This window comes from Hipposideros armiger, unplaced genomic scaffold (assembly GCF_001890085.2).
Source record: "Hipposideros armiger isolate ML-2016 unplaced genomic scaffold, ASM189008v1 scaffold_110, whole genome shotgun sequence".
Taxonomy (NCBI): Eukaryota; Metazoa; Chordata; class Mammalia; order Chiroptera; family Hipposideridae; genus Hipposideros; species Hipposideros armiger.
In genome coordinates, this window is record NW_017731460.1 from 2,336,986 (window position 1) to 2,351,587 (window position 14,602).

Here is a 14,602-nt window from a genome sequence, read left to right on the forward strand (position 1 = left end):
GGGTGGGGGTGGTGGTGGTGTGGTTGAGACGAAATCTGTTACATCAGTGTCTAGATGGAGCATTAGCTGGTTCAGGCCAAGGCATTATGAGTTGCATTTTTATTGCTTTCCCAATCCTTGTGTGCAGATTTTATTGTGCTAGGAGCTTAAATTGTAATAAACAAGGAGGAAAAAAAAATTTTTTTTTAAATTACTCTGGCTAAAGACTCCAGTCTAAAAAATCCTTAACAGACCCTTGTAAGTCCTGTTGCTGGGAAGTATTTGTCCAACAGACCTGGAACAGTTTAAAAAAGGAGGAGTGGGGGTTTGGTTAACATTAAAGAAACACAAAGATTTTTCATCTGGCTCTGGAGGAGACCAAAGCTACAGAGGGAACAAGAAAAGAAAGAGGGGATTGAGCATTTTTGCAAACAAATGATAAAACTGCCTTTTAAAGAAGTGGGGGTGGGGGACCCCTTGTCCAAACAAGACATTTGCCAGGGTAGGAAATCATTTCTGCAATTGTTTACAATGCTCAGGCAGCCTGTCCAAAGTCAACATGGCCTGGGAGCGTTGCCCTGGGGCCTCCTGCTCTTTGCCAGCGCCTGCCAGCTCAGGCTCAGCTATTTCTGGGACTTAGTTCCCTCCCTTGAAAAACAAACTGTGGCCCTCACTGTCATACCCAATAAAACCCCCAGTTTTTGCGCCCTTAATCATGTTTTCCAGAAGAGTTGTCCAACTAGGGGCCTGGATGCAAAGTGTTGGGCTTGGGAGAGCCAGTTTGGGGGAGGGGACCTTTCATTTGCAAGGTGCCAAGGTGGAAATTTCCACTGCACTCCAAGATGGCTTCACTTGTGGCCAAGGAAACCCATTCTGTCTTCAAAGAGGAGACCCTGACTAATGAACATCCTGAAATTTATGCCCTTTCCTACAGTTTGTTCAACAAATCCAGAGCAAAGTTTGCTTTTACTAAAAAGCACCATGATTATTAATAACAACCATTTTCATCTAGATATCATTTTAGTGTAGAATGACTTTCACTTCTGTTATCTTATTTGATCTCCACCATGAGAAAGGCATTATTAATCTCATTTAATTAATTAATCCATCTATTTGTTTCTTGTTTTGTAGTGTTAACACAGTCACATGGTCTGAAAATTTTAAAGTCTCCCTTCCACCCTGTCCCCATCTTCCCAGTCTCCATCTGCCCACAGGTAACCACTATTGTTCATGTCTTGTGTACTCTTGCTAGAGATGTTTTATGCATATGTAAACACGTTGCAGTGGTGCAAGGAGAGAGTATTGCACTGAGACAGAAGAGTCCCAGGCACTCGTCTTAGCTCTGTCTCTAATTGCTGTGTGACATTGTGCCTGCCACTTTCCCTCTCTAGACCTGACTTGTGTCATACGTGAAAATGGCAATACTAATAACTAACGCCCATTAGGCTTCTCTGTGCCTGCCACTGTGCTATGTGTTTTCACATGTATTTTGTATTGTGCTCACCACAACCCTATAAGGAGGCATTATTAGGCCATTTATCAATGACAAAACTGAGGAATTAAATAACTTGCCCACGTCATAGCTAGTTAGAGGGAGAGCCTGAAGTTTATGAAGCCGAGCACTTTAACATTAGAGCTCATAGCCGTTTCAACCACTGTGCTATTATACTGCCACTCATTGATGATATTGGCAATGCTGAATGATGGCTTAAGGCAGGAGGCCAGCCCAGAATGGTCCCTCCCAAGTCTGTTATCTACAGCTCTGTGTCCAGTTCCTGTGAAACTCTGGCCAGGCAGCTCTGACTCACGCAGCCCCATTTAGATGGGATGGTGGACAGCTGGCGAAGAGCAGGAGACAGCATGGCAAGGCTCAGACATGAACCCTGATGTCAGCCCCGTGCCTCCTTCTCTGTCCCTCCAGGGGCATCAGGACAACTCCTTAAAAGCAACAATTTTAAATTTTTAGTGAAAGTAATAATGCACATAGTTTAAAAAGTCAATAGTATTGAGAGTCTCATAACAAAAAGACAGCATCCCAGAACAACCACTTATAACCCTTTTGGCTACTTCTTTATGTGTTTATCTCCATTATTCTAAATCAGGGGTTTACTTTTTCTGTAAAAGGGCAAACTTTTTCTGTAAAGGGCCACATAGTAAACGTTTTCAGCTTTGTGGGCCATACAGCCTTTGTTGCAATACTCAACTTAACTTGTAGCTAGAAAACCGCCACAGGCAAAAGGTAAATGGATGGGAGTGGACATATCCTAATACAACTTTATTATAAAAGCAGATTTATTTTCAAAAACAGATTTGGCCTGTGGGATGTAGTCTGTTGACACCTGTTGTAATGGTTTAAACTCCTATTTCTTAATTTCCTTAATTTGCAGTTTTAGGCATTACCCATTAATTTTCCATTATGCAGGTTAAAAATTTACCTTTCTTAAACAGCTTCCCTCTCTGCAGTTGTTTATCCTCCTAAGTCATCTTATAATAGGGTTATATTGTCAGTTAACTCAATATTCAATATTTGCATTATTATGATGGAGTAAATACTGTTCTCTGCTGAGTCAAGTAGTATGTACCATGTGATATTTCCTTTCTCATATGACTTCTGTTTTTATCTGAAATTGATAACTCTCATTCTTTTTTAAATTTTGCATAGTTTCTTTGACCTCAAACAGCCTCTTTCAGACAATTCTGTACAAGGTTAAACAGATAGTGTATCGATGCCTTTTCTTTTCCCTTTCGTGCCATTGTTTTCCTGGGGCCTATCGCCTAGAGCCTGCCAGCCTCATGCTCCAGAGTGGCCTGGGTGCTCTGTGGGCTTGGGCTCAGCTCTTACCCTAGGACCCCCTTTCTCTTAGGAAGAAGGGAGAAATCCATCTCTTTTCTGTGTTAGGTCTCTTTTTCCCAGATCCCATATCTTCTCTGTCTTCCTCATTTTGCTGGATGATATATCCTCTAATAATTTCCTGAAAGAGTACATGAGACGTAAAAATTTGAAATTTGGTATATATGAAAATAGCTTTAATATACATCACTCCTGAATGATAGTTTTGCAGGGTGTAGAATTCTAGACTGCAAATCATTTTTTCTCAATATTCTTGTAACAGGATGTTAGAAATCTGATATATTTTTTATTCTTATACAATCTGTTTTGTCTTCTCTAGAAGTTTTTATGCCCTTCTCTTTATTCCTAATGTTCCAAAATTTCAATATGATGTACTTTGGCAAGGCTCAATTTCTAGTCATTGTGCCAGGTATTCCATGGACCCTTTCAGTTTGGACATTAATGTCTTTCAGTCCCGATAAACTTCTTTGTAATATTTCTTTCATTATTTCCTTCCCTCCATTTTCTCTGTTCTTTCTTTCTGAAACTCCTGTTCATTGGCTTTTAGACCTTTTGGACTGATTCCTTGATTAAATTTTTTTTTCCTGCCCCTTCATCTTTTTTATCTACTTGGAGTAATTTCCTAGACTATATCTTCCAACCCTTCTGTCTAAATTATTTTTATCCTACCATATTTTTTATTTCTCAAACTCTATCTTGTTCTCTCTGTTGCTTTTTATAGCATTGTGTTCTTTTCACATGTTCACAGCATCTTCTCTTACTCTTCTGATGATTTTAATTCTTTTTTTCTTTAAAGATTTTTATTGGGGAATTGGGGGAAGGGGAACAGACAAGTTGCTATCCTTTTGTTCTTCAGTCTAGTTGTGGAAGACGTTGCTTCACTGGCCCAAGTTGGCACCATCATTGCGCTCTTCCCAGGCAAGGCAGATCAGGCTTCTGGACGGCCGCTCACAGTGGCTGCTGGCTGCTGGCTACACACGGTAGCCCATGGCAACTCACTGCAGCAGGGGCTGCAGCCTACGCCGACGCTGGCAGCCCAGCTCCAGGTTGAGCTGTTGTTCAGCATCTTAGCTGTAGAGGGCAGTGTCACTGGCCCTTATATGTAGGATCTGAACCAGGGCACTCTGGCATCCCAAGCCAGCTCTTAACCAACACACCGCTCGGCCAGCCCACTCTTCTGATGATTTTAAATATGGATGGGACTTTTTTATTTGTAAGTTCTGTTCTGTTCCCTGCATTGTCCTTGTTTTCTCCAAGTTGCTATTTTCTGTTTGTTTTATTCTGTCTTCAATGTTGAAGACTTTCCTCGACTTACTGGTAATCATTGTCTATTCTTATTAAATAATGAGACACTGAAAAGCTTTATAGAAGTTCTGTGTTCATAATGAGACAGAATAGGGACCTGGGCCCATGCTGAAGGAATGCCAGATGGCCAGGAGGTAAGTTGACCACAAGAATGCCACCACCCCATCACCCCTTACACAAAAATGCAGAAATTGCTGAGCACTATCTCCCTTCTAACCATTTACTTCTATATAGATGTTGAAACCACTGTTTGGCATGCACAGTTGATCAAGGTTTGACTGCTAGACAACCTTCTGGGGTTGTGATACTGAACAGTCTGCCATCTTAACCCCACAGCGCAGGCATGAACATAGCTGGTGAAGAAAGCCTGCCTTTTTCAAAAAGCCCACCACTTTCAAAAAGCATGCCTTTTCATGCAACCCTGCTTTGTCCCCAGCTTATAAAAGCAGTGAAGCAGAGCCAGCCCCCAAGTCAGTTCAGAGGACTGTCCTCTCTTCTGTGCTGCTTCCCTTGTGCTGGGGCATAAGCTTAATAAAATTTGTCTGGAAATTTTTCTGGGGTTTCCTCTCAATTTCTATCTTAGGAAACCCAAGAACCCCAATGCTGGTAATAATAGAGAGGGCTGTCAGCTGGTGATAGAGCAGGGAGAATATTTTGGGGAGGAAACCCCTAAGTGTCATTATCAACTAAGCTTCTTGTTTTTAGCCTCCTAGCCTCCTTCCGCATTACCTGGTGTCCCCAGTTACCGAGCCTTTCTGGGTTTCTGCAGGGTGAACTGGCTTGCTCCCCATGGTATTACCAATGCACAGTCTCTTCAAAGCCAACTTCTTCTACTCTAAGAAGAACTGGATCTCTCTATCAGCTTTTCATCCTCCTGATATGATGAGAACTTTTTCTCTTATTGATTCCATCCTTGTACTCTTGTGCTTGTGGGTTTAGAGTTTGTTCCTATTACGGTACCCCCTAACTAGTCTCTTGACTTCCATTCTTGCTCCTTTACAGTCTATTATCCACACACAAGCAGAAGCAGGAGGGGTCCTTTAAACATGGAAGTCACGATACCAGAATGTAGGCATTCTCTGGGACCCTGCCCTAACCTCTTTGATAGTCAAAGCAGATAAAAAGGGGAGAGGGGCATGGGGTGAGAGACTGTCCTAGATTTAAATTTTTTAGGCGACATACTAAAAATTGCAATGTGTGATCCTGAGTTAAACAAACCAACTATAAAAAGACATTTTGGGACAATTGGAGAAATTTGAATATAGCTATGAAAGAATCATTAATTTTGTTAGTAATGAACATGGGTATCATGGTTATGTAGAAAATGTCTTTATTTTCTAGAGTTGTATATTTAATTATGATGAAATATGATGTCTGAAAATTTGCTTTCAAAAACTCAGCAAAAAAGAGATGAAGCAAACATGGAAAAATGTTAACAATTGTTAAATTCAGGTGCTTAAGTATGCATTACCCTACTTTCCCTACTTTTACATATGTTTGACATTTTAAAAAAGGGGGTAGAGAAGTAATATTATGCTATTTAAGATTTTCCAAGGCTTCCCGGCTCCTTAAAGTAAAACCCAAGGCTCTTATTTTGGCCTTCACAGCCCTGTGAAACCTGGCCCAGCTGCCCCTGGACCTCAATGCCCCACTAGCCTCTTCACTGTTCTTACCGAGAACATCACTGCTGCCTCAGAGCCACAGCATTCACTGTTGCCTCTGCCTGGCACATCCTCCCTGCACTCCCATAGCCAATGGGCCACCCCCTGCTTTGTTCAGGACTCTGCTTCAATGTCAGCCAATCAGAAAGACCTTTCTTGTCTTAAGTAACATTGCCTCTCTTCTCTGTGGCATTTCCTATTCCCCTTTTCCTGCTTTTGTTTCTTTATTGCATTTATTATCACCTGCCTTTTTATTTTTATTGTGGTAAAAATATACATAACATGAAACTTACCATTTGAACCATTTTAAAGTGTACAGTTCGGTGGCCTTAAGTACATTCACACTGTGGAGCAACCATCACCACCATCCATCTCCAGAACTATTTCATCTTCCCCCAGTTGAAACTCTGTACCCAATAAAATCTAACTCCCCATTCCTTTTACCCCTAACCCCTGCTAACCACCTTTCTACTTTCTGTCTTATTGAATTTTATTACTCTAGGTACCTCATGGAAGTGGAATCATACAGTCATTGCCCTTTTGTGACTGGCTTATTTCACTTAAGATAATGTCTTCAAGGTTTATCCATGTTGTAACATGTGTCAGAATTTCATATCACTTTTAATTCTATATACTTATTTGTTAATTTTCTTTCTATCATTATTATCCCCCCCCCCCTCCCCCCCCCACACACACACACTCCCTACCCTCCACTAGAAGGTAAGGTCCTTGAAGGCAAGAGCTTTGTCTGTTTTGTTCCTTCATTTTGCCCATGTAAGAAAGCCTAAACCTGTAGAGAATTTTTATAAGAGTTTATTTGAGCCACACTGGCAACATATGCCAGGAAACAGATCTCCAATGCTCGGGAGAATAACAGCTCTGCAGTTTCTTTTATGCATTTGGAATTAAGGAAGATTACATGAGGGTGGGAGAAAGCAAGGCGGGGATTGGATTACAAGATTATGTGCTCTTTCTTAAGGGTGGTCATGCCTTCCAGGGGTATTACTCTGGCCTTTCAAAGGTGTGTTAACCTAGATGCACAAGAACAATGGACAGAGCTGGTTTAAAACCTTCCACTAAAGAAGTTACAGGCCTGGGGTGTGACTGCCCACCATGACCTGCCCAGTTAGGAATTTATGATTTATTATAGCAGCCTTTTTGTCCCCAATCTAGAGCAGTGCCTGGGCATAGAGTAAACATCCAATTAGTGTTTGTTGAGTAACTTGCCTCCTATTGGAGTAATTTCCTTTTTTGCGGAGCTCTCCTTCGTCTCTGGGCAGGACTTGTCCACTCAGCAAGCAGTTTTTAGCTCCCACTGTGCTGAGCACTCTGGGGGATAGAAAGATAAGACGATGAAATCCATGCAGCTGAGAGGATAACAGTGATGGAGTGGATATCTGTTTTCATATTTTTTTTCCTGCCCCACATTTACTTTCCCTTTTTTGATAAAGCAGCAGGATTTTCCTTTGGGGACTCTCCTTTCCCCACTCTCAAGTCAATGCAGTTCTGAGGGATTCATCTTAACCTCTGGCTTCAAGGAAACCCAAGCAACCCAGGCCTACCAGTAAGACCCAGATGTGGTGGGACTTTTGATGCAACCATGGGGAAAGAAATACAGCCATTCCACTGAGACTGCAAAACTGGGAGAAGGTTAGCCTAGAGCATTGAAAGCTTATGTTTGAGAATGAAGACAAGCAGGGTTAAGAAATGGAAAAAATGAAACTGAGTCCTAATAACATTGTTTGGGCTCTTGGATCCAGCCATGGCTGAAGGGCAAAGATTCATTTCCTGGAATTTTCAGTTTCTTCAACTCTTTCCCCATTATTTGTTTATTAGTCTTAACTTTGATTTGAATTGGTTTTCTATTGCCTGCTACCAAAAGATTCCTGACCAATATAAGAGAGATGAACAAAATGAAAAGTGGGTAGAGAGAAGCTTCTTGTGGAAACTCAGAGCTATTATCCAGGAAAGGGTTAAAGGACCTGGGATGCTCACCCCAAAGAATAGGAGCCCCTGGGTGACAGGGCTATATCTTTAGATATGTAAAGAGCTGCCATATGGGAGAGGAGTTAGATATGCTTTAGATGATGCCAGAGGAAACATCAGGGCTAGCAGATGAATGCTTTCAGGAAAAAGATGTGAGTTCAGTTGAAAGAAAAATATTGAGGCCTCAGGAGCAGCCCAGAGGCACCATGGTGAGTTGGGAGTGAATGAGTCCAAGGGTGGGGTGTGTACAGTGAGAAGAAAAAGGGCAAACCCTGCATGGGTCTCATTTTAGATAACCCTTAGGTTCCCCCTAGTCTGGAATTGGGACCCCTCTGCCTGCGCTGACCAATGCAGGCAGAGAATAAGTTCGTCACATGAAAACATTAAACACATGGCCCCTCCTTGCCATTGGGCCTGGCATCTATGTCCCAGAAGTTAATTATAATTACACAATGGACATGGACTGAAAAGTCATATTGGTCCATGGGTAATAAGAGAAGTGCATTTTTCCAAGAATTTTGAAAGAAGTTTTTCTTATTAGATTACTCTTTTCTATAAAACAATATCTGGAACCAAACCATGCACTTTGGTTTTGTTAAGGATTATTTTTTAATTTGAAGAGTCTGGGTCATAGCTCTGGAGAGTTTCTGGATGGTAACTGCAGCATAGCCTTAAAATAAAAGATGCTCCTAATATGCTACTGTCCTGGGACCCCACGTTATTTCCATGGCAATGCAGGAGGTCTATAAAGAGGCCTCAGGCCCTCACCTGCCTGGCTTCTCTGGTCCTGCAGACCTTGCTTTTGGAGCAGCACCCAAACTTCAGAAAGTGTTTCTGGATGAGAAGAAAAGCTATAGATACAAAGAAAATACATCCATCTAGCATCATTATGATGTGGCAGGAAGAATTTGATCTTTGTAGTCAGAACTGTCTGACTCTACCTTGGATCAGACACACAAGTTTACCAGAGTCTCACTTATAAAAGGAGGGTGATGATGCTTTCTTAATGGAGTATTTTGAGGATTAAAGATGCATGGAATTGTAACAACTATATACGATGTCAGAGGGGTAGTAGATTAGGGGAGGTGGATTATTGCTTTGTGAGGGGTGTAAATGTCTAACTAGTCCATTATTTTGTACATCTGAAACTAATTTAAAAAAGATGATGCTATTAGGTATTCAGTATAGATGATAATTGAAAGAATGAAAAAATATTTAAATAATAATTGCTAGAAGGCCAAAGAGCCTTCAAAACCCAAAGGAAGACCTTAAGTGGTTTTTAGGTACAAGAAAGGAGAGAGAGGGAGAGGGAGAGGGAGAGGGAGAGATTTTCTTGGGAGAAGGTCAAGCAGAGTATGAAGAATAGTTGGAGAGATTTTCAAAGCTTTGTGCAGGAGATCCTGATAGTTATCCAGCCAAATTCATCCCCCTTCCTTCCTGGGCAATTAGCTAGATTATATTTCCCAGGCTCCCTTGCAGGTAAGAGTGGGCCTGTGACCAAATTCTCTCCAGTGGAGTATGAGTAGAAATGATATGTATTCATGATTAAGATCATGAACATGTCTCCTCCTCTTTTCCCTTCCCACCATCTGCAAACCAGATGTGACTGCAAAACCAGCTTCAATCATGCAGATCATAAATGGACTCTAGACACAGAAGAGCAACAACTTGGAAAAAACCTGGGTCTTGACCATGTAGGAGAGGAAAAAACTTTTATCTACCCTTCAAGCGTTCTTTTAGCTGGTGTAACATTAAATCTACATGAGATAGATTAACAAGAGAAAATAACCAAATTTAATTTCATATCTATACATGGGAACCCCACATAGATGAGAGAGCTAGAGAGAATCAGAGAACCCGCATACATGAGAGTCAGAGACAGAAAGGGAAAATGAAGTATGTATGACATTCTGAGCTAAAGATCACCTTGGGGCTTCAGAAGGGAGGAATATCCTTTGCAGGCTGATACACAGGGAAAATGTTCAGTAATTAGTAGTTCTCCCTACCATATAGATAGGTCAAAAAGGTTATCTCTGATAATTCCTAGTGATGGGTAATGACCCCTAATTTAAATTCTTCTAGGTAGTTAAAGGGGTGAGGGGCAGAAGTTTCTCTTGAGCCAACAGGGTCTTGGTTGCCTTTAGCTTAAAATAATCTGCATACCACAGAGGCCCATCTTGGGTGACTCACTCTGAACTCTTACAACAGACTGTGTACAGCAGAGCTGCCAGGCATCGTGGACTACTTGAGAGAAAAATAAACTCTTTTGCTCCTTAAGTCATGGTTTTATCAGATCTCTTTGTTATAGAAACTGAGGCTTGCCCTAACATCTCTTATGGACCATCTTGGGTAAGGCATCCATTTCTCAGAGTTGGCTTTCTTTTAATAAACAATAAGCAGTTGTAGTACCATGGAAAAAGCCATAGGATCAAAGTTAAGAAATTGGGCTGCTTAGTGAACACTATGAACATTTTGTGCTTTGCATTATAGTTGACAAAAATTTCCACTGTGAGGCCTAATTTCCTCATCTGTAAAATGGCAACCACAGAAGTATGAAGAATGAAAGTTTCATAAACTGTCAAATGTTATACGAATGGGAGGGCCTCTCAGCATCCTGGGCAATGGAGGGCATTCACTAGACGTGCTCTATCTCAGCTGAGAGGCCAGCTGGCAGCACCCGAAGAGGAGCCGGGGAACAAAAGTGGTTGGAATCTGCTGCCTGGTCTCCTGGACAGATTGACATGCAATAGGCCAATGGTGGAATGTACCCCCAGCCAACTAATTGTAAAACTATGCAGAGTTATAGATATAGCGAGAGCCTATATAACACCTCACATTGCAAAGAACAATCCTGCAGAGGAGCACTGCACGGAAATAACAGCCGGCAGTCATGAGGCCGCTTTCCGAGATAAATGCTGGAGTTTGGCTCTAAATGCCAACATCCTTAGCTAATCTAAGTAATGCATGAGCAGGAAGAATTTGGTGGCTGGGAGCCCAAGTGCTGTTGTATAAAGAACTCTTAAGAGCAGTTAGAAACCTCTGGCCCTAGTGCACGATGGGAAATGTAACATTTAATCAAGTTTGGGGGAGAGGGGCTGCAGAGAGGGCTGGGGTGGGGGAGAACTTGGGTCTTGGCAAGAGGAAGGCTGCTAAGGGGCCTCTGGCAGGGTCTCCACCACACCACAGATGGTTTTCATCTCTGTGGTTCATTTATTCTGGGTGAGATAGACCCCTTCCAAGTCAGGAGTCCCAGATTAGCAAGTCCACCATCCTATCGTTAAAGAGGCCAAGAGGGGCTCAGTCAAAGAGTTAGAAGGAAAGATGTCTCTCCTGTTGAGAGGGGAGGCACCTCTTACCTCTGATGGCCTCATGAGTTTTGGAACTGGACAGTCCTTATAGAGATCATTTCATTCATTCCTTACCTCCCCACTGCCATCTTCAACCCTCCTTTTACAGTTGAGGAAACTGAGGCCCAGAGTGGAGAACAAAGTTCTCAAGGTCACACAGCATATTAGGGTCCTTGGAAACCATCTCCCCCAATCTGAGCACTCCACTGGTCCCTACCCTGTTACTTTACAAACATGGATACTGAGGTGCAGAGAAAGTGACAAACTTGATTTCAAGGTAGAAGGGAGGGGAATAGCCAGGTTACCTGGTACAAATCCATGGAATTTTGACCACCACAGTTCAGCGTCTTCTCAACTGAGGGTGGTGATTGTCAAAGGGGCCTCTCTTGTTCCGGCTCACTTTGTCTCTGCAGCTGTTAGCAGCTGGAGAAGGGGTCTCTGCAGGACAGGGAGTGCTCTGCTGCCCAGGTTGGATCAGATGCCTGTCTTTGAACCAATCGGTTGTGGCCAGGAGACAGGACAATTGCAGATGATGACAGCTCCTACAGTAAGCAAGTAGATGGAGCTAAGAGGAGGTAGTTTCCAGGAGAAAGGTATGCTGAGCAGGCAATTCCCATGGCCATGTCCTACAGCTTCCTTGACTTTGACTCTCCTCATCTGTAAAATGGGGATAATAATTGTGCCCCACTATAGAGCGGTTATGAAGAGTAAACATTGTAATATATGTAAAGCCTGCTTTACAGAAGTACCTAATACATATTAGTACTCCTCTCCCTTTGTTTTTTCAGGACTATTTCTAAAATTGGAAGCTATATTCTGTATTAAATATGGTAGAAGAAAAAGTGAAAATTTGGCCTGAAAACTCCAATTTGAAGAAAAGAATGATTTGATTCAATTTTTAGTTTTTAAAGATCCCTCTGGCAGCTGGGTGGAACATGATCAGGAAAGGAGGTGGGAGCCGGAGCAGGGAGAATTGTTAGGGAGCTAGTGCAATTGTCTGTCTAGTCCAGGCAGAAGATGCCTGTGGCTTGTTCCAGGGTAGTGGGAGTGAAGACAGAGAGAGAGGTGGGACAGATCTGAGATATTCTGAGAGTGACAGCACTAGGATGTGGGAAATAAAAGTCAGGCACAAATCAATAATAGCTCCTCAGTTTGGGGCTTAATTGATTGCTTTAAAAAATGTTTACCTTTATTTTCTTTTTCCTGGGTGGTTTTATTGGCTGATTCTTTAAAAAATATATTGTGGGGCCAGCCGAGTGGCGCGATGGTTAAGAACTGGCTTGGGACGCCAGAGGGCCCCGGTTCAGATCCCACATATGAGGGCCAGTGACACTGCCCTCTACAGCTAAGATGCTGAACAACAGCTCAACCTGGAGCTGGGCTGCCATGAGTCGCCGGCGACGGCGTAGGCGGCGGCGGCGGCTAGGCTGTAGCCCCTGTGGCAGTGGGTTGCCATGGGCTACCTACCGTATGTAGCCAGCAGTCAGTGTGAGCGGCCAGCAGCTGCAGTGAGCGGCCGTCCAGAAGCCGGTGACTGATCTGCCTCGCCCGGGAAGAGTGCAATGATGGTGCCAACTTGGGCCAGTCAAACAACGTCCTCCACAACTAGACTGAAGAACAAAATGACAGCAACTTGTCTGTTCCTCTTCCCCTAATTCCCCAGTGCTGTTCCCATCCCCCAATTCCCCAATAAAAATCTTTAAAGAAAAAAAAAATATATATAGAGAGAGAGTCTTTTTTTGAATAGTCAACACTTTCACTTGATACAAAATAAAAACATTAAAGCTATACAGTGAAAAGTCTCCCTTCCCCAACCACTGGGTCCTCTCACGGGAAGTAACCCAAATTATGAATTTAATGTACATTATTTGAGGGATGTATTATACATATAGAAGCAAATATATACATGGACACATTTATATAGATCACACACGTATGGAATATAGATATATTTCCCCTTTTTATACAAATAATATTAGACACATTTTCCTACACCTTGATTTTTCTACTTAAGAATACAGCTTAAAGATTATTCCTGTCTTAATTATCTATTGCTGCTAACAAATTACTCCAAAACTTAGTGGCTTGCCACAACAACATTTCTAACTCAGTTTCTGTAGGTCAGGAACCAACCGGGGCACTGTTTAACTGCTCTTCTGCTCAGGGTCTATCACAGGTTTGCTGTCATCTCAAGGCTCCACTGGGATCAGAGGCCAAGTTCACTCATGAGGTTGTCGGCAGGATTTAGTTCCTTGGGAGCTGTTGGACCCAGTGGTTTTTTATTTATTTATTTATTTATTTTAAATTGGGGAATTGGGGGATGGGAACAGACAAGTTGCTGTCCTTTTGTTCTTCAGTCTAGTTGTGGAGGACGTTGCTTCACTGGCCCAAGTTGGCTCCATCACTGCGCTTTTCCCGGGCGAGGCAGATCAATCGCCAGCTTCTGGACGGCCTCTCACAGCAGCTGCTGGCCGCTCACGCTGGCTGCTGGCTACACACGGTAGCCCATGGCAACCCTCTGCAGCAGGGGACTGCAGCCTACGCCATCGCCCATGACTCACAGCAGCCCAGCTCCATGTTGAGCTGTTGTTCAGCATCTTAGCTGTAGAGGGCAGCGTCACTGGCCCTCATATGTGGGATCTGAACTGGGGCCCTCTGGCATCCCAAGCCAGCTCTTAATCACCACGCCACTGTGCTGGCCCTGGACCCAGTGGTTTAGTTCCTCTCAGGTCCTGACCACATGGGCCAGGTTACGTATTTCTGTAATTGTCCTGCTGTTTACAAGAGCAAGACCATGGACTTAGCAGGAGTGTACATTCCAGCAAAGGAAAGTTCTCACTGCTGGTCATCCTGGGAGGAAGTCTATCTTGGGGCCGAACTTGAAGACTCAGGATGTGGGCCTTTGGGATGACAGGAAAGCTTGTTCTCTCCCTCTTCTCTCTTGCTCTTTCTGTCTTTCAGTTTTAGAAAAGTTGCGTCTGCCTTATGATGGAAGACATGCTCCAAGCAACCCTCCAGATGAAGCTGAGCCGAGCCCCGCCACGTGGAGAAAGCTGGGGCTGGAAAGGTAGGTGGCCCTGTGAGATTATCTGGGTACCAGCCTGCGGTCTGTGTGTGGGCTCTGAGAAAAACCACACTAATCAATGTTGTGAGGATTTCTCATGTTTTACCCTTCTTCCCTGGTCCCCAAATTTTGTCAGCTTTTCTAGAAGCTGTGCCTGGTTTGTATCAAATATGATGCATTGAGTAAAGGGCCCAGACATGCTTGGGGCTGAGTAGCTAAGAGGAGGCCAGAGTGGTGGGCTCAGTGGTGGCAGCCAACTACAGAGGATGGCCACGTCCAGCAGGATGGGAGTCCCAGAGGGTGTGGGGACATAAACGGGCAAGCTCTGGGGCCGTGTCACCCCACCCTGAGGCGCTCTCCAAAATAGCTTGGGAGGCTCTGCAGGGGCTGAACTCCATGCAAGCCAGTA